We start from the raw sequence: 26,615 nt of genomic DNA on the forward strand, positions 1-26,615 counted from the left end.
ATAATAATATAATAATAAAATAATAATAGAAAGAAATGTATATGTATATAAATATATATTACAAGTTAAAAAGTCTTCAAATAAAAAATATATTGATTCAAAAATTCTTTACATACACTGATAGAAAAAGTAAAAATACTCATATATTATCAAATTGTTTTATATTATGAATACTATTGTACCCATGCCTCTTTGGGTCAGCTGCAAGGAGTTTTAATGCGGGAGTAATGGAAATATGGTCATTGAGACCCTTACCACAACATGCATCGAGTCTCAGTTGCCAAATCATCTCTTGGAATTCCAACTGCGTTTCCCAATCACCACCCCTTTCTGGGTGGTTGACTTCTTCCAATACCCAAAATTTATAATTTGCCTCTTTACATGTCAAAGCATGTCTATACAGGGCATTGTTTTCATTATGCTTGTTTATATCTCTAATATGTTCATAAATTCTAGTCCGAAGGTGACGTTCCATTTTTCCTATATAGTAGCTCCAACAAGTTCTACAGAAAGACAAATAAACTACCCCTTTGGAGTAGCAACTGTTATACCTATTTGCCCTTAAAGTCATTCCTAAACTGGGAATTCTCATTTCCTTGCATCCGGCAATATAGCTACATTGCGCACATCTCCCACATCTGAAGGTTCCAAGTTTTGTACAAGTCCCTCCTGCATTATTCTTGTTCTTCTCAATAATATTCTTAATATTTTTACTCCTCCTAAAGCTATATTTTATAGTGTATTGAAATATGTTAGTTTTTGTTGGCATATTTTTAAACATTTCCCATGTTTCATTTATACATTTTTTCAACCATCCTATTCCTTTATAATAGGTTAGAGTTAGGTATGGTATTGTATCTAAGCTGTTTATTTCCTGCTGGTTAAAAGTGCTAATCTTTCCATCCGAGTTAGGATTTGCTGTAAAAATACCACCATTAGTCAATAGGGGGACATACTTATTACCTCTTCCTAGCTGGACATATTCCTTAATGGATTTAGTTAATTCATATGGGTACCCCCTTTCCAAAAACATTTTTTCAACATTATTAATTTCATTTAAAAATTCATTTGTGTCCGAGATCATTCTAGCCATTCTAATCATTTGTCCTTTTACTATGTTCTTTTTTAGTTGGTAAGGATGATCACTTTCAAAATGTAGATAGGAATTGGAATAATGTTCCTTTCTATAAATATTGGACTTGTAACATTTATTTTCATAGTCTTTGTTCAGTTTTACATCCAAAAAGTGTATTTCATCTTCACCTGTTTGGTATGTAAATTGTAGAAAGGTAGTACTATGATTAATATAATGTATAAACTTATCAATACTGTCATAGGGGCCATTCCATAAAACAAAAATGTCATCCAAAAAATGAAAATATTTTATAATATATTGGCTATACTCCGAGTTAAACACATATTGGTGCTCCCAACAAAGCATAATTATATTTGCGTAAATTGGGGCACATGATCCCATTGCAACACCTTATTTTTGGTGATAGTAGTCTCCTTGAAAATATATATAATTGTACTTTAAGACTAATTCCATATTTTCTAAAACTAGCTTATATTCATCCACTGTTAGAAAATCCATCTCTGTTAACATTCTTTCAAACCATATCAGCCCCTCTATCTGGGGTATTACTGAAAATAAGTCCCTTACATCAATTGTAATAAATATAATTTCATCTATATATGGACTCTTCCCAATTTTATTCAAAAAGTCCCATGAATCAATCAAAATATGTGTATGGTTATTGTAAAATTTCTTTAACTGAACATCCACATAAATTGCTAAAGGTTGTGTTTTAGATGCTTGTGAGGAGACTATAGGCCTCATAGGTGGATCATATAGGGACTTGTGTATTTTCGGTATACCAAAAATAACAGGTAAAACTGGTTTAGGTACTTTTAGGTAATTATATAATTCTATGTCACTCAGTCCTTGTAATAGATTATTTTCCAATATTAAATCTATCTTCTTGTATGAAATATTTATCTTGTTCCTGGAAACAAGTTCGTACTGATTCTCCTTGCCCAAAATGTCCATCATCTTTTTAGTATACTCCCACCCGTCCATAATTACAACCCCTCCCCCCTTGTCGGGTTTCATTACCCGAATTCTTTCATTGCCACTTAATTCGTTAAGCAATTTAATTTCAGCTTTTGTCATATTGTTATCAAGCACATTTTCCTTCTTGTAATCTTTCCGAATTCTGTTAACACATTTTTCAAAATTCATAATTTCATAATGGAGTGGGGGGTTGTATATACTTAATCTTTTTAAGATATTTTCTTTTTCTTTTAGATCTCTATCCTTGTAAATATGTTTAAAGTTAAGTTTACGAGTAAAAGTTTTTATATCTAATAAAATATTCTCAATCCTAGGCTTGTGTATGGGTACAAATGTAAAACCTTTTATAAATAAATTAAAATGGTTCTCATTGATTACAATGTCTGTATAGTTAAAAATATTAACATTTTTAGAAGTATTAATAATACCATCAAAATCATGTTCATCAACAACTTGTGTTTCATTTTTCTCTGTATTCAAAAATACAATATCTGTGTCCCTTATCTGTACACTCTCCCCATATACTTGGTGTTCCTGTTCTCCGTAACTTGTGCATATGAGGGCTGTTGGGCCCGATTCCGTAATCTCTAGGACCTCCTTGGTTCCTCCATTTCTAAAGGGATAGCATCTCCCACATTTCTATCTCTGTAATTCCCCTCATAATGTGGTTCAGTGTTGTATAAATTATATTCATTTACATTTTGATCCTGTCTATCAAATCTTCCTATGTCACTATTTTGGTGTTTGTTACCTCTATTGTTGCCACCATATTGTTCCTCACTATATTTCCTTCATTAGTTCACTTTCAGGCTATTAGGGTGATTTTGCAAGGCAGCCTAGCCCATAGTTATGTTCATGTAACCCTGAACTATTGAGGTGCTCTATGCCATTCATACCTATTTTTCTCTGTCACACTGACGCTGGTTCAATCCCTCAAGCATTCTGCTGAACAAGACCTCAGAGTTCCTCTGTGGTGAACCAGAAGAATTAGATCCTTCTTTTTCCCATGTGGACTGATTTTTTTCCACAGCATATTGAGAGCTGGATCGTCTCTATTCCTGGCAGCACGTCATATTTATAAGTGTGAATGTTTAAGTCTCCGCCTCTCTAGATCTGAGGACAGTCATTCATCAAATCTGTATATTCATCAAATCTATTTCATATGGTATTTATATACAGAGCAGTGCACCTCTTCTGAAGAGACGGTAGAAGACTCTAGAGCTGAGTTCAGACATGATGGGTATAAGACTATATTTTGGGTGAGGATCCTTTTTTTGAGTCTGCCTTGAGCAATTCCGTTGTCTCATTGTTCATTGTAGATGGGCTGAATGCGTGGTGATGATACTCATGATGAGTCGATATGGGTGATGAGGTCCCTCTATGAGATGGATGATGACCTCCCAGGTCCCTTCTCATGTGTCAAGTGGGTTATATCAGGGGTTTTCCTAACTATCAGGTCAAACTGGGTAGCACTGTTTTCCTGGGTCAACCTGGGTCCGATGATTTTTGACTTTTTCTAGTTTCAGTGGATTGTATGACTACAGCCACCTTTATGGTTTTTCCCGGTTTTTCTGAAAGTTGGCACTTGCATTTTTTTGGATTTTAATCTCAGGCTGGATCATGGCCAATTATTGTGTGGCCGAGGATGGCCTATCTGTGCTTGGTCTCTGCAAACTTTGACTAGCATAACTAGTCTGTTGCGTCATCTACTTTCTTTTGTCAGCTATAACCCTCCTTGTTGGAGAGAACACTTCAGCTGGAACAATGCCGAACAACCTGAGGTGGAGTGAGACAGCCCTCCAGCCACTCACCAGAGAGCTTTGAGTTCCAGGGCCTTTACTCCTGACCCTGTGGGTTCTGTGTTATTAGCAAGTCAACCCATTTTCCATCTTATGATGTATGGGTTTAGTGTCATGCTGAGTTTTTTTTCTGATGATAGGTGCTGTATGGCCACCAAGCTTCCCTCATCAATGGCCTTGGTGACTGTTGCAAAAAAGTCAGCAGCCTTGGCTTGGGGATCTGCAAAGTCAAAGCCAAACAAGAGGGTTCCCATATGAGCCAAAAGCCCATGTTCCCCAAATCCAACTCCCTCAAAGCATTATCAGCTCTATGGCTTATCTGTAAGGTTGGATATAATATGAGCCGTAATTTGCAGGGTAGCTTGCCAAGGTGTAACAGGGGACCCTTGGCAACGTGGACCACAAGTGGACTGTTATGCATTCAGGCGAGTACCGTTAGCACGATCCTGAGAACAGGCAGATTAATTGTGGGTCCTCCTCATGATTGTTTACATGAACGTCCATGAGAGGGACACAGAGTCTGTCCTTGCCTTGCTGTCCTCTATTTATGTTGTGTTTTGGCCTAGATGAGGGCAGTTCATGTTTGCTGTTTGGGGCGGGGGAGATGGCTATCTCCTTTTGGGGGAGGGGTTGGGGGAGTATGGGAGAAGTTTGCACTGAACCCAGTAGCCAACCATAGCCCAGTGTGTTTCAAATCTAATTTTCATGATTTTGAGAACTTCTCTTTTCAACTCTGGGAGTTTCTCCCAGGTTTTCTCTCATGTTTAAAGGATTTTTTAAGAGGCCTTTTTTTTTCTCTGATTTTGTTCTCTGGCTTTCTTGGTTTTCCTTAGATTTAGTACTATCCTGCTAGTAGCTTTCTATAATTTCAAAATTTGTCTGGCCTTTCATGATTTTTTGCAAGCCTTGTGCTTCTCCTTTTTGTTCCAGGTCTTGTTTTTTGTTTGGTTTGTCCACCCTACACTTGCTGGTTTGGTAGGGAGAGTCTGCAGTCATTGGGATTGGTAGGTCCGTTTTAGAAGTGATCAGCTGGTAGAAGGCATTTTTTAAGGTTTGTTTATGTTTGAGTTTGGGGCCCCACTGTTTTCAGGGCCTAGTTTTTATGGCTTTGGCTTGTTTAGAGAAGTGTTCACTGTTTTTTTGAAGTTGTCACTGTGGTCTTCGGATTTCTGGTTAGGGCGGGATGAGCACCTCCATGTAGATTGTATACTTCCGTGATGAACTGATCTCACCATGTTGGGAGCAGTGAGGGGTTGGGATGTATGTTCCATGTTTGTGGACTGCGGCTAGTTTGTGTTAGAGGGGTTGGTTTTGAGTGTTCCATGGTGTTTGAGTTTCCTAGTTTAGGAATGAGATGATGAGGCCAGTCTAGGAGTAGTGTTTTGAAAGTTATTAGGGTCTAGTAATTTGGGGTATGAGTCCATTTGAGATATACTGGTGGTTCCACATGTTTGATGTGGCCATGTGCCAGCTCAGTGGCCTGAGGCCTTGATGCTGGGCAAGATTGCAGCATGCATGAGCTAATTGCATCTGCCGGTTGCCGCGGCTGTGGGGTCCTTTGGCGCATTATGTGTTGGGTGGGTGTCCTTATGGTGTGTGTCCCCCCCCTCCTTCTTGGGAAAGGAACCCGTGTTTTTCGGATTGTTGGGGGATAACGCGATGATGAGGTTGATGCCTGGGTGAGCTGGGGGGCCTCAGGTTTTGCACAGACATTGAGCACAGCACAGACATCGGAGACTCTATATTGAAGGGGGCTGAGGAAGGCCTTGCCTTGAAAGGCTTTCTTCTGGCATTGAGACTTCCTTTTGGTAGAAGCATTTTCCTTGTTTAGTTTTAAGTGGTTGGTTGTTTGTTTGCTATCTGGGTTTTGCAAGGCACTATGGGGTGGCAAGAGCCTTGACAATATTAGAATCCTTGAGGCAACAGGCAGGTGCCGAGCGTATGGTCCCAGTTTGTCACACACATGGCCAGCCTTTGGCAGAAGCTGACTGATCCTTTCAATTATTAGAATGATTAGGAATCATCATCATAGGAGGGCATCATCGGTCAGGGTCAGAAGGGCATCATTCTAGGGGGCAAGGAGTCTCAAGGCCTGGGTCATAGGTCGCCTGAGCAGTCGGATGTCCCTACCTCAGTGAGTGGACAGCAGTAGTGTTGACACCAGCGTGGACAACAACTGACACCAGCGCCTTACTGGACTGAGAGAGATTTGTAGCCGCTTATGCTAAGTGGAGGTGCTGTTTGCTATGGCAGATTCTAGCGCCTGTCAGGCAGGTGGCTACTGGTGTTCTCCTGTCAGTCAGTGTCTCACCAACCAGTTGTGTGTGACATTGAATGTCGTTTTGACAAGTGTGTCTGGCATTTTGACTGTTTGGGTGACTGTGTTGTATTGACATGTGTTTTTTGTGTCTATGTTTGTTTGGTGTTGTTGCTTGGAGGGTGTGGTCTTGGTGTCTGCTTTGTAATTTTGTTGCCTCTTCCAGTATGTCTTGTGAGAGTCAGTGTGTATGATTTTTGTGATATGTGATCATGTGATGTATGGTACATTTATGTCTGGGTACCCTGTGCCTTCTCTCTCCTCCTGTAGCTGTTTGCCAGTCCCTCCAGAGATCCAGTTCAGCCAGTTGGTATGATAGTATTGTCTCTGTGTTTGAGTGTGTGTTGAGGGGAGTGTCAGTAGGGCAGTGTGTACACACATTGGGAGGAATATTGCTGGATTCAGTTAGTTCACCTGGAGAGCTGGAGATGGGAAGATCAGCTACAGGACACCGACAAACTAGAAGTAGAAGATAAAGAGATCTGGGATGGGTAAGGGGGGGGGTACTATGCTTCAGGAGTACTATCTATAATAAGAGTGCTTACCAAGGTGAGAGTAGGCTAAGTGGAAGAGATAGAGAAGAGACTACTCTGGGAAGGAATCAAGGAGAGATTCAGATTTAGTTATTAGAAGGTAAGATATGCGAGTACAGGTCACAGTACAGAAGGTAGTAAGGTTGGAAAAATTGGATTGGTGGAGGGTTAGATGATGAGTTTATAGGCTTACCCTTGTTTAACCGCTTTGTAAAAAGCTAGTAACTCGTGGGCAACATAAGCTAACGCTTATAGCGCTACGGGCTTGTAGGGAGCTAGGAGGGGAGCTAGGAATGGCCCAAAACTTACCAATGGACTACTAATAGCTGTTACTTCAGACAAAAATCAAACAAAAGGTATCCGGCCCCCCTCTCCTCCTCCCACTGGTACACAAAGCTTCTTCCCCTTCCAATAAGGCAATGGGATCAGCTATTAAACATCCAAACAAAAAGCCCAGGGATCAGCAACTGAAACTGGACTCAGTTAAGGTTCAGGAAAACAAAACAATTTTTTTTTTTTTACAGACACAGAGAAAAAAAAAAACAGACAGTAATTGCTGTAATTCCAGCGCACTTTAGTGTGTGTACTACAAAGAAACAATTGGCAACAATTAGTAACTTAAGTGCAATAAACAGTGTAAAATGCAGAAATCCTTAAAGTAGCAGTAAAACTGACCAACGGACTACTAGTTTCTGGCTGAAACTTCACCAAATCGGACAGAAAGGCTGCTCAGTGCTTCCCACTCTTGGTTAGTTTTCTTAAATTCACTATAATAAGCAAGGCCCTTCTCATATTCGTACAAATCTCTTTCCAATTTCTTTAATTTTCTATTCATATTAGTATTGATGGTGTAATCAATATTGTGTATTACTCTATAATACATATTTTTATATTCATCCACAGAAAACAAAAGATCATTACTAATCTCATTGTACAATTTGTCTATCTCTTTTTTGATATTTTCCATAATCTCAATGTTACGTTTTATCACCACTTTTATTATTGCCAGCCCACAGTCATTCAATATATCACACACAGTTTTAAAAAACATTTTATCATCAGAACTATTGTTCGGAAATTTGTTCAACCTCAGTCCCTTAGGTACAATCTTATCTTTTAAACATTTTTCGAAGTACCAATTCTCGACAACCAAGGTTTTATATTTTAATAACAAATTTTTAAATGTCTTACATTTGTCCTTATATGTCAGGCTACCCGTTTGTTCGTTCTTCTTTTCTTTGGCATAAAAATTGAGCGACTGGTTTAGCCACTTATGAAAATCCATATCCTGATAAATGTCTGGTGTATTGTGTCCCTTATTGCCCCTTCGGGTGTTTGATAGTCCAAATCCACCATTAGGTCTCGTTTGAAAGTTAGCCTTCACGATCTCACCACCACGCTTTTCGTTTCTGGCGTCTGACATCATCTGAATCGCGCCCGTCTCTCTAGGACTACTCTGCGCACACGGGATTTCATTTCCAGTTCCAGGAGGTGAGATCTCAGTTTGAGAGTGGGTTTGGATAACCCTAATCAGTTTGTTGAGCAGGGAACTGTTATCCATTGAAAAAGACTCCTCGTAACTGAACCAGCGACTAAAAAACTTCGACTAATAACCAGAACCACAGTAAAATGAACCAGGAAAAACACAAGGCACTGCTCCGGTACAATAAAGGCTGTCTTTAAATACTCCTGGACTTAACTGTCCAAAAAATCGAAATCCCAGGGTAGTCTGTAAAAACTGTTTTAATAAAGAAATATGCCACAAATGGCTATTAAAACACGAAAATAAATACAGTACATAACAAATATTCACTGATTTAGCACTTTCATCTCCAGTCGGAGACTTCTTCAGAATCAATATCCCACCACAAAAGTCAGTGTTTATACAGGTTCCAAAGCAGTGTTATTAGCTGGCAATAAATTACTTAATTAATACTTGTAATTCAAAGGTCAAGTGTGCAAAAAGCAGAAACAGTAAAAAACATAAGGTTAAAATACAGAGATTTGAATCAAGTTGTTCACATTGTTCGTGGTAACTTTTTCTTAGCTATCTTCTTGTTTAAAGAACATGATTAATCAATCCAATAATATATTACATATAATCATACATATTAATTGATCTAAGTATATAAATATTTAAAAATATAAATAAACTTGTATGTATATTATAATATATATATATATATATATAAACTTTTTTCTTGCTCCAGACCGATGTCAGAAAAAGTAAATAATTGTATTTCTTGTGAAAAGCAAATACCTCATAAGGACTTTCATTCTTACTGTATTCCTTGCCTAGGCCCTGATCACAACGTTTCTGGTTGTCGGTTTTGTGCTAGATTTAACCAACGCACTATTAAGCGTCAGTATGATTTTGCTTTAAACTATTTTGGATGCCGGTTTAATTATCCAGAAATGTCGTCAGATAGCCATCTGACTACCGGAGTTCACAAAAAATGCAAAGAAAAGGAGAGAGATAGACAACCGAGGTCCAAAACCGACGACTAAGCTTCTCCTAAGCCAGTCGCCGGTTCTCAGTGAGGCGCTTTCACAGCCCCTGACGCCCGCTACTTTAGAGTCGCAGGCCGCTACCGACTCCCACATGGAGTCGGCCATGCCGCTGGAAACTCAAAGTATTGGAGCCTCGGATACTATTCCTTCAGATGGGTCCGGAGCCGCCGAGCAGGCACCGGCTTCTGAGGGTGTATTCAGACCTAAACATCTTTACATTAAACCAACTTCAAAGGCAAAGCACCCTCTAAAGCAAAGAAACAAACTCAAGAGCCAAGTGGACAGGTCTCTGTGCCCAAAAAACAGATGCTCAAAATAGCAAAGACTTAATTACCTTGATCAGGGGTTCCCATCCCCCTCCTGATAAGAGGCCTAGGCAAGAGACTGTCTATGAATCTTCAGATCAGGTTTCTATTTTTTCTGATTCCTCTTCTGATCAGGAATATTCTCTTCCCCCCTATGAGGATTCTGATGCTGAAGAATCTATACCTTCAGCTTCTCCTCCAGAGGACTATTCTTTTGGGGAAACCTTGCATACCATGAGGGAGCATTTCCACTGGGAGAGCCAAGATTTTTCAGAATCTACAAAGAGGCTCAGGGATTTCCTCTTACTACCTCAGCACAGGCCACTAGCCATTCCACCAGTGTTAGACATTGTAGATGTGTTTTCAGGAGTCTAGTCTTACCCCTGACTCCTTACCTCCAGCTCCTGTTAAGCCTGACAGATATTACAGGGTTCCTGACTCATAAATTCCTTTTTAAAAACCCTTCTGCAGACCCAGAACCTATTTCACAGGGTCCCAAAGGAGTTAAGGCTTCCGCTGCAAAAAACCCTACCCCCTCTGACAGAGATTCTAGGACACTGGATAGATGGGGAAAAAAGGTTTACACATCTGCTACCTTGGCTATAAGGGCCTTGAGCTGTCAGTTTCATATGCTCAGATATCAGCAACATGTCATGGCATTGCTTAAACAGAAAATGTTATTAAACTCTGAATGTGCAGAAAACAAGGAAATGCAGGATTTATTGCATGCAGCTGAACAAGTTGGAAAGCATACCTTGCAATGTGGTTTTGATTCTTTGGAGGCCTCCTGCAGGGCCGCAGTTACGGGTTCTGTAATTAGGAGGCATGCTTGGTTAAAGGAACAAAATCTGCCTGATCATGTCAAAGTTAAATTATTAGAAGCACCTTTACAGCATGATACTTTGGTGTTAAGGCAGAAGAGATGTTAAAGAAAATGGAGGACAAAGCTAAATCTATGCAAAATGTCAAAGACTTTTTACAAGTACAGCCACCTAGGTTTAGTAGGCACTGGCCTACAAAGAATTGGTCCTTTCCTGTGTCAGACAGACCTCAAAGGGGCAGACCCAGACGCCCTAGAGACAGATCCCAGGCGCAAGGTTCATACAGGTCAAAGCAATGGGAGGCTTCTACCTCCAAAGTTGGAGAAGACAAATCACAACCATACAGGAAACAGTCCCAATGACTTCCCCCTGCCTGCACCAAACACTTATCTCCTGGCAGCACCCTTAGGGGGAAAATTAGCACTTTTTTCTCAAAATTGGCACATTATAACCCAGGACAAGTGGGTTCTAAATATCGTGTCACAAGGCTACATGTTCCATTTCCATACCCTGCCAAAGGCAAACAGCTGGCCATATCTGCCAAAAAATCAATGGGCAGAGGCACAAAAACAAGTCTCATCCCTCATGGACATGGGGGCCGTTCAACAAGTACCAGAGCAAGAGCAGGGACAAGGATTTTACTCAAGACTGATGTTCATCATTTTACACTGCTGCAGTCATTACACTTGGGTTATCCTGCCGTCAGGCGGTCCTGCAGTCGGCCTGAATTCTAAAGTCTTGGTCCGGCGTCGGTTGCTGTCGCTTCTTCCCTGACGTCAGTGCGCCAGGGGTATATAAGATGCATCCGATGCCATTTTTTTCAGTCTTTCTTGCCGCGCGGTGCCCGAAGCAGAAGCAGTTCGCAAGTGCCGGTCGGCCGACTCCTGAGATTTTCGAAGTCGAATTTCAGATCCGAAGTCTTCAATAAAGCTAAGTACCCGTTGAAACTTTTTCTTGCCTCAGACCGATGTCAGAAAAAGTTAATAATTGTATTTCTTGTGGGAAGCAAATACCTCATAAGGACTTCGACTCTTACTATATTCCATGCCTAGGCCCTGATCACGACGTCACTAGTTGTCGGTTTTGTGCTAGATTTAACAAACACACTATAAAAAAAGTTTTGATTTTGCTTTGCACTACTTTGGCCGTAGGTTCAATTATACGATGCCATTGGATCAGCCGATGACCTCAATACCAAAAAAACGCAAAGACAAGGATAAAGAGAGGCATCCGAGGTCCAAAACCGACGATGAAACCTCTTCTAGGCCATTCGCCAGTTCGCCGGTTCTCAGTGAGGCGCTTTCGCAGCCCCTGACACCTGCTACCTCAGAGCCACAGGCCGCTTCCGACTCCCACGTGGAGACATCTAGCCCTCTGGAAACTCAAGGTATTGGGCCTACGGAAACTAATCCCCCAGATGGGTCTGGAGCCGCTGAGCAGGCATCGGCTTCTGAGGGTGTTTTCAGACCTTCACAACTTACCATTAAAACAACAGCCAAGACAAAGGCACCATTAAAGACAAAGAAACAAGTACAGCATTCTCCTGGACAGTCCTCCATGCCTAAGAAACAGATGCTTAAAATGGCCAAAGACCTCATTACTCTAATCAGGGGTTCCCATCCCCCTCCTGAGAAAAGGCCTAGGCAGGATACAGACTATGACTCCACTGATCAGGTTTCCATTTTCTCTGATTCCACTTCAGACCAGGGATACTCTCTACCCCCCCTATGAGGACTCTGATGCTGAAGAATCTATTCCTTCAGCCTCTCCTCCTGAGGATTATTCTTTTGGGGAAACTTTACATACCATGAGGGAGCATTTCCATTGGGAAAGCCAGGATTACTCAGAATCCAAGAAAAGGCTCAGGGATTTCCTCTTATTGCCTCAACACAGGCCCCTGGCTATTCCGCCTGTGCTAGATATTGTGGATGATGTGTTCTCTGAATCTAGTTTATCTTCTGACTCTTTGCCCCCTGCTCCAGCCAAGCCAGATAGGTATTATAGAGTCCCCGACTCTCACAAGTTTCTTTACAAAAACCCTGCTGCTGATCCAGAAACTATTTCCCAGGGTCCAAAAGGGGTTAAGGCTTCCATTGCAAAAAATCCAGTACCCTCTGACAGAGATTCCAGAGCTTTGGATAGATGGGGGAAGAAGGTATACACTTCTGCAACTTTAGCAGTAAGAGCTTTAAATTGCCAGTTTCACATGCTTAAGTACCAACAATATTTAATGGCTCAGTTAAAACAGAAAATGCTTGCAAGCACAGAAGCTCCTGATTGTAAAGAAATGCAGGATTTATTGCATGCAGTTGAACAGGTGGGAAAACATACTCTGCAATGTGGTTTTGATTCTTTAGAGGCCTCTTGTAGAGCCGCAGTTACAGGTTCTGTGATTCGAAGACATGCTTGGTTAAAAGAACAAAGTTCACCTGATCATGTTAAGGCAAAATTGTTGGATACTCCTTTACAGCATGATACTTTGTTTGGTGTTAAGGCAGAAGAGGTGTTAAAGAAAATGGAGGATAAAGCTAAATCTATGCAAACAGTCAAGGATTTCTTACAGGTACAGCCACCTTGGTTTAGCAGAAATTGGCCAACTAAGAATTGGTCCTTTCCAGTGTCAGACAGGCCACAGAGAGGCAGATACAGACGCCCAAGAGGCAGATCTCAACCCCAAGGCTCAAACAGACAAAGACAGTGGGGCACCTCAACCCCAAAAGGTGGTGAGGACAAGTCTCAACCCTACAGGAAACAGTCACAATGACTTGCCCCTTCATACACCAAGCACGTCCCTTTTGGAAGCCCCCTTGGGGGGAAAACTAGCACTTTTTTCTCAAAACTGGAAAACAATCACCCAAGACAAATGGGTCCTGAATATTGTGTCTCAAGGTTACAGATTCCACTTTCATACTTTACCAAGGCTAAAAGAAATGCCAGACCTGCCACAAAATCAATGGGCAGAGGCACAAAAACAAATTTCAGCCCTCATGGACATGAGAGCTATTCAAAAAGTAGTACAACAGGAACAAGGACAAGGATTTTACTCAAGGCTCTTCCTGGTCCCCAGAAAGGACAAGGCCTGGAGGCCCATACTAGACCTTTCAATTCTGAATACTTACCTGGATATTCCGAAATTCAAAATGTTGACATTACAGCAGCTTCTACCCATGCTGGGCAAGAAGGCTTGGCTTGTTACTCTGGACCTCAAAGAGGCATACCTGCATGTCCCCATCAGACAAAATTGCAGAAGATACTTCAGATTCAAACCTGGTACAATGCACTACCAATTCTCTGCACTGCCCTTTGGCTTATCTACTGCGCCCAGGGTCTTCACAAAGTGCCTGGCACCAGTAATTGCATTTTGCAGACAAAAAGGAATTCAAATATATCCATATCTGGATGACTGCCTTATTCAAGCAGAGACAAAGGACATTCTTCTACAGCATCTGGCGTTTGTAAAAAGGTTGCTAATTTCTCTAGGGTACACAGTAAACGAAAATAAGTCAAAACTAGTGCCCTCGCAACAGATTATATTCCTGGGTGCCAGCTTAAATACAACGGCCCAGATGGCTTACCTCACGCCAGACAAACAAGTTCAACTAACTCAATATTTTCAATTGCTGGCAAGAAAGTCCCATCTCCCTGCAAGAAAAATTCTGCAGGCCCTGGGATTCATGGCATCTTGCATACTACTAATACTATATGCCAGACTGCATATGAGGAAATTACAATGGTACCTGAAAAGTGTTTGGACTCAACACTCACAGTTTAGAAGCAGTAATACCAATGATTCCCTGCCTACAATAGGAGTTTCAATGGTGGGCACAGGCATGTCACCTAAACAAGGGTCAGCCTTTTACCCAACCCACAGCCATGCAAACTCTAACAACAGATGCTTCGGATTACGCCTGGGGAGCACACATGGCAAGAAAATGCATTCAGGGCAAGTGGACCACAGACTAGATGCATCTTTACATCAATCAAAAAGAGATGTTGGCTGTTCAAAATGCCCTAACAGCTTTCAAGGACCTTCTGCATCCAGGACAATTATTATTAAAGACAGACAACTCCCCAGTAATGTGGTACATAAACAAGCAAGTAGGCACTCATTCTTATCCCCTATGCAGGCAAGCCATGACCTTGCGGAACACAGCTCTAACATATCAAGTTCACCTGCAAGCACAATTCCTGCCAGGAAAGAAAAATACTCTGGCAGATGACCTAAGCAGAAATATTATGGACCCTCATGAATGGAAATTGAATCCACAAATCTTCAGCATGGTAACACAAAAGTGGGGATGCCCAGACATAGATCTTTTTGCCTCCCCACTGAATTGCCAACTACAAAAATTCTGCACAAGGACTTATCACAAACAAGCATGGAAAGTGGATGCTCTTCTGTTCAGCTGGAAAAACCTAAAAGTTTATGCCTTCCCGCCACTGCCTCTCCTTTCAAAGGTACTCCTGAAAGCCAGACAAGAAAAAACAGAGATGATCCTGATTGTTCCAGACTGGCCACGCCAGCACTGGTACCCTGTCTTAAGGAACTTGGCTCAAGGCCCACCATGGATTTTGCCTCAAATTCCACACCTTCTGACTCAACAAAACAATCAGATCCTGCACAGTCAGCTCAAAACCCTAAACCTCGCTGCATGGCAGATACATTAGTCAAACAGACAACACCTCTCTCTAAAGCTGTTATGGATGTCATTTTGGAGGCCAGAAGGCCTAGCACCAGGAAAGCTTACTCAGAAAAATGGAAGAGATTCTGCACCTGGAACTAGGCTCAAAGCCTTGACCCTTTTGTTCCAAACATTCCTTAGATTTTACAATACTTAACTGAGATGCTGGACAGAGGACTATCCTTCTCATCAATTAAGATCCACGCCTCTGCCATTTCAGCACATTACAACACGGATCCTCCTTTATTCTCTCATCCCTTGCTAAAGCAGTACCTCAGAGGGGCTAAAAACATAAGACTGCCCCGGAGAGCACCAACACCAACTTGGGACCTCAATTTCGTTTTGGAAAAACTGACCCTACCACCTTTTGAGCCAGCCAATACAGCCAATCTAAAATTTTTATCATGGAAAACAGCTCTGCTCCTGGCAGTAACTTCAGCACGAAGAGTCTCAGAGCTACAGGCATTAATGGCAGTGGAACCTTTTATAATTTTTCATCAGGACAGGGTATCTTTAAGGACAAACCCTACCTTTATGCCAAAGGTGGTATCTAGTGTGGCTCTTAACCAAACCATCCATTGCCAACTTTTATCCAAACCCCCAGAATAAAGGAGAGAAACTTCTGCATTCTTTGGACATACACAGGCAGCTATGCTTCTACTTGGACAAAACAAAGGCTTTCAGGAAAACTGAGCAACTGTTTGTAGCATATGCTGCAGGATCACAGGGCAAGGCTATCTCAAAGCAGACTATATCCAAATGGATAGGACACTGTATTCGGTACTGCTACACACAGCATGGAAAATCAGTCCCAAATAACATTAGGCCACATTCCACCAGGGCAACAGCCACTTCAACAGCCTTTCTCAGAGGAGTACCTACCAAGGAAATTTTGGAGGCTGCAACTTGGAGTTCAGTGCACACCTTTACCAAGCATTACCACATGTGTCTTTACTCTAAATCCAGAGCAGGATTTACCACTGAAGTTTTGCAGGGCCTCATAGCCAATCCTAACTCTTTATAGACCAACCACCCAATCTCAGCTTTGGGATTCTACCCAAGTGTAATGACTGCAGCAGTGTAACACGATGAACATAGTACAGTTTTGTACCTACCATAAATGTAGATGTTCGAGTGTTCACACTGCTGCAGTCCAGGTTACCCTCCCTTCATCCCCTCTGAACTAGCTAGACTTATCTATACCTTTCTATCCTATACAACCTTTAGGGTGTATTTGCTGGTAACTGAAGGTATTGTTTTTATTGTATATTTTTGATTAGCAATATATATTGCCTACCTATTTGGGGGCACCTGACATCTGGGGCAAGAAAAACTGAAGAAAATGGCGTTGGATGCATCTTATATACTCCTGGCGCACTGACGTCAGGGAAGAAGCGACAGCAACCGACGCCAGACCATGACTTTGGAATTCGGGCCGACTGCAGGACTGCCTGACGGCAGGATAACCCAAGTGTAATGACTACAGCAGTGTGAATACTCGAACATCTACATTTATGGTAGCTACAAAACTGTACTTTCTTGGTACCCAGAAAGGACAAGGCCTGGAGGCCAATACTGGACCTATCTATTCTGAACACATTCCTGGATATACTAAAATTCACAATATTGACTTTGCAGCAGCTTCTGCCCATGCTGGGCAAGAACGCTTGGCTTGTGACTTTAGACCTAAAAGAGGCATACCTGCATGTCCCAATCAGACAAATATGCAGAAGATACCTCAGATTCAAGACTGGCTGAATGCATTACCAATTCTCTACACTGCCCTTTGGCTTATATACTGCGCCCAGGGTCTTTTCAAATTGCCTGGCACTAGTAATTGCATTCTGCAGACAAAGAGGAATACAAATATATCCTTACTTGGGCGACTGTCTAATTCAAGCAGAAAACAAGGACATTCTTCTACAGCATCTGGCGTTTGTGAAAATACTTCTAACATGCCTAGGGTACACAGTCAACAAAAAGAAATCAAAACTAGTACCCTCTCAAGAGATAATATTCCTGGGTGCAAGCTTAAATACAACTGCCCAGATGGCTTATCTCACACCAGACAAAGGCAACTGACTACCTATTTCAAAATGTTGGCAACAAAGGCCCAGTTATCTGCAAGAAAAATTCTGCAGGCTTTGGGCTTCATTCCATTTGCAAGACTGCATATAAGGAAACTTCAGTGGTACCTAAAAAGTGTTTGGACTCAACATTGCCACAACCTGGAAACTATGATTACTCTCATTCCCTGCCTGCAACAGGAGTTTCGATGGTGGGCAAAGGCTTATCACCAAAACAAGGGACAGCTATTCACATTACCCCAGCCAAGCAGACACTAACAACAGATGCATCAGATTATGCCTGGGGGGCCCACATGGCAGGAAGATGCATTCAGGGCACATAGACCTCAAACCAAATGCATCTACATATCAATCAAAAAGAGGTGCTAGCAGCTCAAAATGCCCTGACAGCCTTCAAGGACCTACTTCATCCAGGACAACTACTGATAAAGACAGACAACACCACGGTCATGTGGTATATAAACAAGCAGGGGGGCACGCATTCTTACCCCCTTTGCAGACTAGCCCTGACTTTGTGGGACACAGCATTGACTTACCAAGTACATCTGCGGGCACAATTCCTGCCAGGAAGGAAAAATACTCTGGCAGATGAACTAAGCAGAAACCTCATGGATCCCCATGAGTGGCACCTGGATCCACAAGTCTTCAGCATGATAACAAGGAAATGGGGATGCCCGGACATAGATCTATTTGTCTCCGCTCACAGCTACCAACTAAAAAGATTCTGCACAAGGATTTATCACAGACAAGCATGGAAAGTGGACGCCCTATCTTTCAGCTGGAAAAACCTATCAGTATATGCATTTCCTCCTCTGCCTCTCCTCCCCAAGGTACTCCTAAACATCAGACAGGAGAAGCCAAAGATGATACTGATTGCCCCAGACTGGCCCCGCCAGTACTGGTATCCAATACTAAGGAGCTTGTCTCAATGCCCATCTTGGAACTTACCAGAAATACCTCATCTACTGTCCCAGCAAAACAGACAGATCCTGCACAGCCAACTCAGAACTTTAAACCTGACAGCATGGCAAATAATGTAGTCATACAAAACACACCTCTCAGTAAAGCTGTGATGGATGTCATTTTGGAAGCCAGAAGGCCTAGTACTAGAAAATCCTATGCTGGAAAATGGAAGAGATTCTGTGCTTGGAACCAGGCACAAGGAACTCATACAGCTGTGCCAAATATTCCTCAGATTTTGCAATACTTAACTGAGATGCTGGACAAAGGCCTATCTTTTTCATCTATTAAAATTCATGCCTCTGCCATTTCGGCTCATTACAATGTAGAGCCACCAATCTTTTCTCATCCCTTATTAAAGCAGTACCTCAGAGGAGCCAAAAATTTAAGACCTCCAAGGAGATCACCAATGCCTGCATGGGACCACAACTATGTCTTGGAAAAACTCACCCTGCCTCCTTTTGAGCTAGCTGCTACTGCTGATATAAAGTTTTTATCTTGGAAAAACAGTTCTCCTAGAAATAACTTCTGCAAGACGAGTTTCAGAGCTACAGGCACTCATGGCTGTGGAACCTTTTATTATTTTTTATCCAGACAGGGTCTCTCTGAGGAGAAACCCAACATTTATGCCTAACGTGGTGTCCAGTGTGGCTCTCAACCAAACTATTCACCTGCCGACTTTTTATCCAAATCCACAGAACAAGGGGGAGAGAATTCTGCATTCTTTGGACGTACACAGACCGCTTAGATTCTACTTGGACAGAACCAAAGTTTTCAGAAAGACAGAGCAATTACTAGTGACATATGCTGCAGGATCACAAGGAAAGGCTATCTCAAAGCAGACTATTTCAAAGTGGATAGGCCACTGCATTCATTTCTGCTATGTACACCATGGCAAGCCAGTACCTAAGGGCATTAGGCCACACTCAACCAGAGCTGCAGCCACTTCAGCAGCCTTTCTCAGGGGAGTACCTACCAAGGACATTTTAGAGGCTGCTACTTGGAGTTCACTGCACACCTTTACAAAGCACTATCTTCTGCCACTCTACTCTAAATCCAGGGCAGGCTTTCCCACTGCAGTTCTGCAGGGCCTCATAGCTGCTCCTAATGCTGTTTAGCTCCAGCCTCCCAACCTTAGCTTTGAGACTCTACCCAAATGTAATGACTGCAACAGTGAAACACGAAGAACATAGTACAGTTGTGTACACTTACCATAAATGTAGATGTTCGAGTGTATTCACTGTTGCAGTCCAGGTTACCCACTCGCCATCCCCCTTTTCTTCTGATGGAACCTATCTTTCCTTCTCTGATTTATACAACCTATGTGGTGTATTTGCTTGTAGATGAAGGTAAATTTTATATTGGTGCATGTAATTATACATATATAAATTTTGGCAACCCTTTTAGGGGGCACCTGACATCTGAGGCAAGAAAAACTAAAGAAAATGGTGTTGGCTGCTTCTTTTATACCCCTGACAACCTGACGTCAGGGAAGGGGTGACAGCAGCCGAAGCAGGACCCAGGACATTGGAATTCAGGCCGACTGAGGGCAACCTGCCAGCAGGATTACCCAAATGTAACGACTGCAACAGTGAGTACACTCGAACATCTACATTTATGGTAAGTGTACACAACTGTACTTTCCTGGAGCCAGTCTCAAGGGATGTCCACAACTGTGCCCAGCTTACCTCATGTACTAGATTACTTAACAGAAATGCTCCACAAGGGCCTATCCTTCTCTTCAATTGAGATTCATGCCTCTGCCATCTCAGCTCATTATAATACTGAGCCACCCCTCTTCTCTCATCCTCTGGTAAAACAGTTCCTTAGAGGGGCCAAAAATGTAAGACCCCCCCCCCCCAGGAGAGCTTCCACTCCAGCCTGGGACTTTAACTTTGTATTGGAAAAACTTACACTTCCCCCCTTTAAACCAGCTGCTACAGCAGAGTTGAAATTCCTCTCATGGAAAACAGCTTTACTTCTAGCCATCACTTCAGCAAGAAGAGTGTCTGAACTGCAGGCCCTTATGGCAGTGGAACCCTTCATTATCTTCCATGCAGACAGGGTTTCCCTCAGGACTAACCCATCTTTTATGCCCAAGGTGGTGTCTAGTGTGGTTTTAAACCAGTCCATTCATTTTCCTACTTTGTTCACTAATCCTCAAAATAAAGGAGAAAGGATACTGCATTCTCTAGACATGCACAGACAGCTTAGATTCAATTTGGACAGGACTAAGCCTCTCAGAAAATCTGACCAGCTGCTAGTCAGCTTTGCTGCAGGGGCAGAGGCGAAGGCCATTTCAAAGCAAACCATATCTAAATGGATAGCACACTGCATCCATTTCTGCTACAAGCACCATGGAAAACCTACCTCACAGGAGATAAGTACACATTCCACTAGGGCTACATCTACCTCTGCTGCATTTCTCAGAGGAGTCCCTACCAGGGACCCCTAATTGTCTTTGCTTGCAACTATCCTTTTTGGTTTGGCATATCTTATACTATGTGTATTTGCTTTTATAATTGCTTCATATTTTGGGGCCACCTGACATCTGAGGCAAGAAAAACTGATGTAATGGCATTGGCTGCATGTTTTATACCCATGACGACCTGATATCATGGAAGAAGCAACAGCATCCGACGCAGAAATCCCAAGACTCTAGTATTCAGACCGGCTGAGGGATACCTGCAGGCAGATAACCCAAATGTGATGACTGCAACAGTGAATACACTCGAACATCTACATTTATGGTAAGTGTACACAACTGTACTTTTTTGGTAGCTGTTACATCAACGAGGAGGATTTTAGAATTGTAGGCTTTGTCATGTAAGCCTACATATTTAATTTTTCATAAGGACAGAGTCTCCCTCAGGACTAATCCATCTTTCCTTCCTTAAGTAGTCTCTGAAACTTCCTTGAATCAAAGACTTCAGGAAGTGTGATCAGTTAATTGTCTACTTTTCTAAGACAAAGTTAGTTTCCAGTGTTTCTAAGGTTACCTTGTCTAGGTGGCTGTCCCAAGTGCATTACCTTTGTTTGTAGCTCTAAAGGGCTTTCGCTACCTTCCAAGCCAAAAACACATTCTACCAGAGCAGTCTCTGCTTCTACATTTTTTTAGCAATCTCCCTATTGACGATATTTGTATAGTAGCCATGTGATCTACAGTTCATACATTTGTCTCCCATTACAAGCTCAACCTGCAGTCTAGGTCCAGAGCTTCCTTTGGTTCCACCATTTTCCGGAATATTCTTCTGTAATACCTCCTGGGGTTATTTTACTGAGGACACTGGCCCATTTACAGATGCAGATAGAAAAGACAATATTAGATATGAAAGTTTTGTAGTTGTCTTCTTCTGTCCATACCCTCTCACTGTCCCCATCCAAATTGTCACTGTTCTGAGGCTCCTTTTAGACTGCAATGGACCTTTCCTGAACCTTGCTTGATGGCAATCCTCTTGATTGCTTCATATGATCCCTACCATTATGTTATTTTAAGGTGCATGTTTGCTTTTTAGGCAAGCTTATTCTGAAGGATTGTTAGGGTGATGGTGCTTTACAGGAAGGGGAGGTGCCTGAGCCTGGGAGCCAGAAGTCCAAGTCTAAAGTGATGACTTTGGATCCATTCAGATCCAATATGCCCAGTCGATGAGATGGATGGAAGAAGACAAAGAGGACAACATGGATCTAACATGATAAGTACATAACTTTTGTTTCCTTGATTTGAATCATATATACCAGTATCCTACTTCTGAAGATCTTTAAATGCTGAATCGTTTAAGGACCCACAGAAACAGGTTACTGCAAAAAACACCATAGTACAAGTTGAAATCATTAAATGATTAGAAACTTCACTGCTCAAGACTTTAATTCACAAAAAATGTGGAAGGATATAGTTGTGAATGTTCATCATCTGTTTACTGCTGCAGTAGCCTTAGTAATATGGATTATATCCTGCACAGGATAAAGCAGCTAACCAGCTACCAGAGCCTAGGGGTACCTTCCACGTTCCCAAACTTTTGACAGCTAAACCAGAGCTGAAGAAACTCAGCTTTTTGGGTGCTAAGCCCTTCAGAGCTTTCCTGCTGTTGAAGAGCACTCCTGTTCCAGGTTTTTTGAGGACTGATGGTCAGCATTGCTGGGTAGATAATTTCTCTTCAGGAAAACATTTCCACATTTTAATTTATGACAGAAACAACTTTTTATGTGAACTAATTTAAAATAGGAAAGTGTGTTTATTGGACTGTCAAGGGATTTTCAGGCACTAAAGTGAAGGACTGTATAAAAAAAGTTGTTAAAACTAATTTATCTTTGTGTTTCTCCTGAAAATGCTTATTAAATTACTTCTAGGGGCTGGAGTAAGTGTATGTTGGGCTTCTCACTGTGTTTTTGGTGAAAAACACAAAATTTTGTTACTTGCCTTTTTTCACTGTTGCTGTCAGTTTTACTCGGGTTTCAGGCTTCATTTTCTGCTTCAACATGGAACAGCTTACCAGTTCCCATAGTTTTTCCTTCCTCCAGTCACAAAAAGAATATTTCAAGTACAGCATTTACCTATTCGGCAGGTTGCAAATTTGTTTCAACCACAGATGCGTGACTCGCTCCTCAGACCATTCAGCTTCTACCTTGGTTCCTTGTGGTATAGTTCCTTCAACCACCATAGACCAGAGTTAGACACAGCCTTTGCAGCTGTTGGAGTACCCTTAGCAGGCATGGGAGAACCACGCTTGCCAGTTACAGATGAAGGAGCAGGGAATGCTTCCCTTTCTGGCGCAACTGGGATGCATGTCCCCCAAAGTGATGTGTCTGACCTCAGTTCAAAGAGCCTTTCTTCCACAAGAAAAAGATTATATCTAGATCTATTGAGTTTTTCTACTCAGACCAAGACCTCAGCAAGGGTATTTCTCAGGATACAGAGATTCATGGCATCCATGATTTTCATGATTCCTTTATCAAGTCTCAGCATGAAAAAGATTAATTGGTGCATAAAGTCTGTATTTTCCCAACATTAACATTCCCCAACATTCCAGATTACAGTTTTGGGATTTGTAAAACATGAACTGCTTTGGTGGAGAGATCAGTTTTATCTGACTCCAGGTCTCCCATTTTCCCTTCCAGGTCCAACAGAATTTAACTGCAGACAACTCTGACCTTGTTTGGGAAGCAGTGTCTATGGGAGTAAAAGTGTAGGGTCTTTGGAACAAAAATGACAAACCAAAATGCATAAACAAAGAAACATTGGCAGTCATAAATGCTGTCAACTCTTTTCAGTCATCTGTGATCTCCTGGGCAGTGTTACAGACAACACCAAAGTGATGTGAAACATAAATAAATGGGGGGAGGGTCTGCACTGTGCAGGCATCTTACATCCTGTCAGAGCAAAATAGTGTGAAAGATAAGCTGAGCAGGACCAACATACCTCTCAAGTGTACCTCAGTATGAGGAACATACCTCATTTGGGGTCTTAAAAAGTTCATGTTCCTCAAAGTTCCTCAATGTTCCACATGGAAAGACTCTGTCACACATTCAGTGTTAGGAATTTTCTTAAGTGAAATCCATAATAAATAGAAATTAATCATATTAATTAATTAAAAGATCTTCTTTATAAGTAAAACCAGCATATTTTAACCATCTTATGGCACTGTTGAAGTTGTTAGTAAGCCATTAGTATGTGTTCCACATTTTGCCCATTTGTCCCACATTATGAGGGCTAGTGTTCCTCATTTTGGAGATGGAAGGTTGAGAGCTTTGAGGACCAAGACAAACCCTCTTGAATGGAAAGCAAATCAGCACGTCTTCCAGGATTTGATCCAGTTATGAGGAACACATCAAGTAGATCTTTTCACCTCCATTCACAGCTAACAGCTGGCAAAAATCTGTTCTACACCTTGGAAACAGGCTTGGAAAATATATGCATTTTCATTTCCTTAGACAGGAATGTTCCTGTATGCCTTTCCACCATTTCCACTCATGTTTGGCGTCATACTGAAAATTCAGATGGACTCTCCAAAGATCATTATGGTGACTCCCTTCTGCCTCAGGCAATATGGTTCAATTACTACAAGTTCCTCACAGACTGGACCTAGTCAGATAAGACTGGGATTGTTTGATACAGCCCAGCTTGAAACATCAACTAACTGTCTGGATGGTAATTTTAATACCTTTTAGGCACCTATCTTCTGAGGAAGTGCAGCAAGTATTAATGGAAACAAAGAAACCTACCACCAGGAAATCATATAGTACTAAATGGAAAAGATCTAGTTGGTGCCAAGGCAAAAATCAGGACCCTTTTAAGCCTAGTATTTCTCAGTTTCTCAGGTACTCCAATATTTATATGAGTTATTACTCGTTGGCCTTTCTTATTCCTCTGTCAACATTATTTTGTTTGCTATTCCAGCATGTCTGCCATGGGATCCTCCCCTTTCAATGCATTCTCATCTTAAAATGTTTTTGAAGGGGTTGAATTCTTTAATCATACTTCATTGGTCCATTTGCAGTAGATAGGATATGCAAGTACTTCTTTCTGTTGTGCTGTTACAGCAAAATCTCTTCTTAAAATCTGAAGCATCTGTGTTCACAGGATACACCCCCATTGGCCCACAGATGGAGACCCACATTTGATTCTGGAAGTGTCCCTATTTCTTGTTGCGCACACATTTCAGATCCACTCTTAGCCTGCATGATTTGAAAAGTTCTTATACCTGATGTCTGAGAAGCATACTCTCCCCAGGTATGACTGCTGCTTTCATACAACAGTCTAAGAGCACTGCAAACACTACCTTTTTTGTTGTTTTTGAATGTCTTGTGCAATCAGTGGGTGTTATCACTTCCAGTGTTTCTGTCAAGGTCTATATTAGCTTCCACTGTTGAGTAGGGATATAGACCTATTTCAAGCCTGACCAGAAAGCTTCCAGAGTTTCTAAACAGGAGCACGGAAGGCAGAAAAATAAATTTTGATGACAGATAAGGATCACGTGGTATGCATAGATGTTCATCGTGTTACACTGCTGCAGTCATCACACTTGGGTTATCTGCCATCAGGCGGTCCCGCAGTCAGCCCGAGTTCCAAAGTCTTGGTCCAGCGTCGGTTGCTGTCACTTCTTCCCTGACGTCAGTGCGGCAGGGGTATAAAAGAGGCAGCCGACGCCATTTTCTTCAGTCTTTCTTGCCGCGCGGTGGCTGAAGCAGAAGCAGTTCACAAGTGCCGGTCGGCCGACTCCTGAGATTTTCAAATCGAATTTCAGGCTGAAGTCTTCAATAAAGCTAAGTACCCCATTGGGGAACCTTTTCTTGCCTCAGTCTGATGTCAGAAAAAGTTAATAATTGCATTTCTTGTAGGAAGCAAATACCTCATAAGGATTTTCATTCTTATTGTATCCCTTGCCAAGGCCCAGACCACGACGTCACAGGTTGTCGGTTTTGTGCTAGGTTTAACAAATGAACTATTAAACGTCGGTTTGATTTCACCCGACATTATTTTGGTAGAAAATTTAATTATACCATGCCGTCGGAGCAACCGACGACCGGGATGCATAAAAAGCGCAAAGATAAAGACAGGCAGCCGAGACCCAAACCAGACACCGAGGCCTCTGCTAGGCCAGTCGCCGGTTCTCTGGTTTTCAGTGAGGCGCCTACGCAGCCCCTGACGAACGCTGATTTAGAACTCCAGCCTGCATCCGACTCCCAAGCAGAGATTGCAGAGCCTCCAGAGCCTTTATCTTTAGGCCCTTCCGACTCCATGGCTGATGGGGATTCCGGTGCAATTGAAAGGCTGTCAGTTGCTGAAGGTGTCTTCAGACCGACTACACTTACTATTACATCCTTTGCAAAACTGAAAACTCCATTAAAAGTAAGGAAGCCTGTACAGCAGTCTCCAGTGCAAGGCCCCATGCCTAAGAAACAAATGCTTAAGATGGCCGAAGACTTAATTACCCTAATCAGGGGTTCCTATCCCCCACCTGACAAAAGGCCTAGACAGGAGGAGACTACGCTTCCTCTGACCAGGTTTCCATTACCTCAGATTCTTCTGAGGAACAGGAGTACTCTTTTCCCCTTATGAAGACTCTGATGCTGAAGTGTCTATTCCTTCAGCATCTCCCCCAGAAGACTACTCTTTTGGGCAAACTTTACATACCATGAGGGAACATTTTCACTGGGAAGGCCAGGATTACTCTGATTCTAAGAAAAGGCTCAGAGAGTTCCTCTTACTACCCCAGCACAGACCCCTTGCTATTCCACCTGTGTTAGACATTGTGGATGATGTTTATTCAGAATCTAGCCTTAACCCAGATTCATTACCTCCTGCACCAGCCAAACCAGACATACTACAGAGTCCCTGACTCACATAAATTCCTATATAAAAGCCCTGTTGCTGACCCAGAAACCATTTCCCAGGGTCCCAAAGGGGTTAAGGCCTCTATTGTTAAAAATCCTGTACTGTCTGAAAGGGATTCTAGAGCACTAGACAGATGGGGAAAGAAAGTATATACCTCAGCTACCCTAGCTATGAGGGCCTTAAATTGCCAGTTT

Source organism: Protopterus annectens, chromosome 2.part2 (assembly GCF_019279795.1).
Source record: "Protopterus annectens isolate FY-2018-M chromosome 2.part2, PAN1.0, whole genome shotgun sequence".
NCBI classification, from domain to species: domain Eukaryota; kingdom Metazoa; phylum Chordata; order Ceratodontiformes; family Protopteridae; genus Protopterus; species Protopterus annectens.